Here is a 2422-nt window from a genome sequence, read left to right as displayed (position 1 = left end):
GAGAGAGAGAGAGAGAGAGAGAGAGAGAGAGAGAGAGAGAGAGAGAGACAGACAGAGAGAGAGAGACAGAGACAGAGACAGAGAGACAGAGAGAGAGAGAGAGAGAGAGAGACAGAGACAGAGACAGAGAGACAGAGAGAGAGAGAGAGAGAGAGAGAGAGAGAGAGAGAGAATGAATGACAACTTCACACACTAACAGAACATACTCTGCACCATTTCCACCTGGGTTTTCCTGGTCCTCAACAGAACAATATGCTAAACCCACTGTATCTTTATTTTATGGACTATTACCAAACCATGATGGCTTTAATGTGATTCATATAAATACACAGACTTATATTTTTCCTTATAAAACTAGTATGAAGTTGTACACATAACTTAGAAAATGAATAAAAGGAGTGAAAGAGGAAAGGAAAACATCAGGCAGGATCCATGTAAAGAATATCCTGACTCACAGAGACCTGAACAATTAGCCGACGGTGCGTGGTTCATAACCTTTTTTTTCCTCTCTTTAGAGAAATGTCCCTTTCTGGTGGCCTGTATAAGTTGGGAATGAACCTCACCTACTGAGCCAGCGCTGCTCCTGTGTCTTCCCTTTTGCACTTGGCAGTCAGTTCACGCCCTCATCATTACCCTGTCAGCAGCCGTGTTTAAAGACAGATGTTTGTAAAAGCCCCATGTGCAGATTTCAGTTACCTGTGCTCTCCGAGTGAAGCAGCCGTTCCAGTTACAGAACGGTAATGAAACATTTCTTCCCGAAAAACCCTGAGAGATTACAAATGGGTTTGGCCTGGCCTGTGAGTAATGATGTCAAACGGTGTAGTGGGGTAATTATCATGAAGACTTAATTCCGGTGGCATCAGGTATTAGCCATGTACAAAGCATTCTCCTGATTAAACAGCATTCAAGGTGACTAAACATTCACCATGATTGACAGTTTACAGCTCAGACAGACTAAAAAGATTAAATGACATTAGAAAGTGGCAGGTGACTTCTCTCCCCTCCGGGCGTTTTGCCCCGTGAGGAAAACGATTGCGACGTCTAATAATATTGCTAACAAGTCAGTTCTGGACGGCTTGCTTGCAGCAGTCCTAGTGCAGTAAGGAATGCAAATCCGGTTATGCATCTTTTTCATCTTGGGGAGGTTGCAAGTGGCTATAAAAGTGAGATAGAAGGTAAAGGGAAAATATAACTTCCTTGAGACTTAAAATACTCTGAAACGTGTCCAACTTCTCGGGGCAGATAAAGTTTCAAAGCTGTTAGCCAAGATCAATTTGTTTTAGATCTGATACATTCTCCCTTAAAAGCAGAACTGAGATCACCCCAAATTCAGTTATTCCTGCTTTAAGGTAGCCAACATTGCTTCTCTTTAAAATTGTCTCCATGGCTCAGTCTTCACTAATTTTACCTGGTTCCCAATTATGCATCTATGCATGCTGGACCTCAGCCTCTCTTTTTCTAGTCATTTCTGAGATTTTGTTTTTATGATCTCCTCTTTGAGCTAGATGCTGCTGCTTCCTACAAAACCACAACCAGAAACCTTTCCATGCATGCGGCTCTTTGAACTGCACAAAACCTTGCTGTCTTGTCTGTTATCTCCTGGCAGTAATGGTCCTAGCTGCGGGAACTCGTGAGCACAGGTGAAGAAATGCTGGTGAAGAATTGACCCGAGCCCTGGCTCATGCCATTTGCCAAGTAATTAGGAGTTATTTTAAGTGATTGGGGGGCCGGGGAGATGGCTCAGTGGAATAAGTGCTTCCCTGGCAAGCTCAAGGGCCTGAGTTCAGTCCCCGGTTCCGCAAAAAAAAAAAAAAAAAAAAAAAAGAACTAATTAAGTGATTGGTTTACTGTGGTAAATTTTTAATGAAGTGGACCAGGCAAGCTGCGTAACTGTGTTTAACGGGTAAAGGAAGAAATGGACAAAGCCTGAGTGCATTTCCTAAAATCGCAGGCACTGAAGGCCCTGAATGAAGGGGAGGATTCTTGCCTGCACACTTCTCACCACAGAGTGTTTCATTCTGTGCTGCAGCCCAGGGGTGGGGAAGCACTCACCTCCCCTGTTCTCATGCTGTAAGGCAAAAAGCTGATCGCGGACTCCGCAGCTGAGCTCCGCCAAGCCCAAGCTTGGCTATGAAGGCCACATTCTGCACACTCTGAGTGCCAGCTACGCTCCCTGCCATACCTGGCTTTGCATCCCCATTCTAGTGTCTAAGAATTATACATAAAATGGAGAGGATTGCTGTAAGGATTCAAGAAAACAAGATATTATTCAAAATGGTTGGGATAGATATATAGCTGCATTCTCTTAATGAATAGAGGGGTTTGTTCTAATAGTGTTTGTAAATAGGATATCATGTCTGCATCTTGTACAGCAAATAACCACTAGGAAGACAGTATGCAATGTGTTAATTATTGAAACTGT

At 43.3% G+C, this 2422-nt stretch overlaps 1 long non-coding RNA gene across 2 annotated transcripts in view; it reads right to left on the bottom strand.

Annotated features, from left to right (window-relative positions):
- The window catches only part of LOC111813314, a 4937-nt gene that overhangs the window by 289 nt on the left and 2226 nt on the right, over positions 1-2422 (bottom strand). The window lies entirely within an intron of this gene.

This window comes from Octodon degus, unplaced genomic scaffold, assembly GCF_000260255.1.
Source record: "Octodon degus isolate 3935 unplaced genomic scaffold, OctDeg1.0 scaffold00007, whole genome shotgun sequence".
In the NCBI taxonomy this organism is placed as follows: Eukaryota; Metazoa; Chordata; class Mammalia; order Rodentia; family Octodontidae; genus Octodon; species Octodon degus.
Note: the sequence above shows the minus strand (reverse complement) of the source record. Positions and strands in the feature narration are given on the sequence as shown.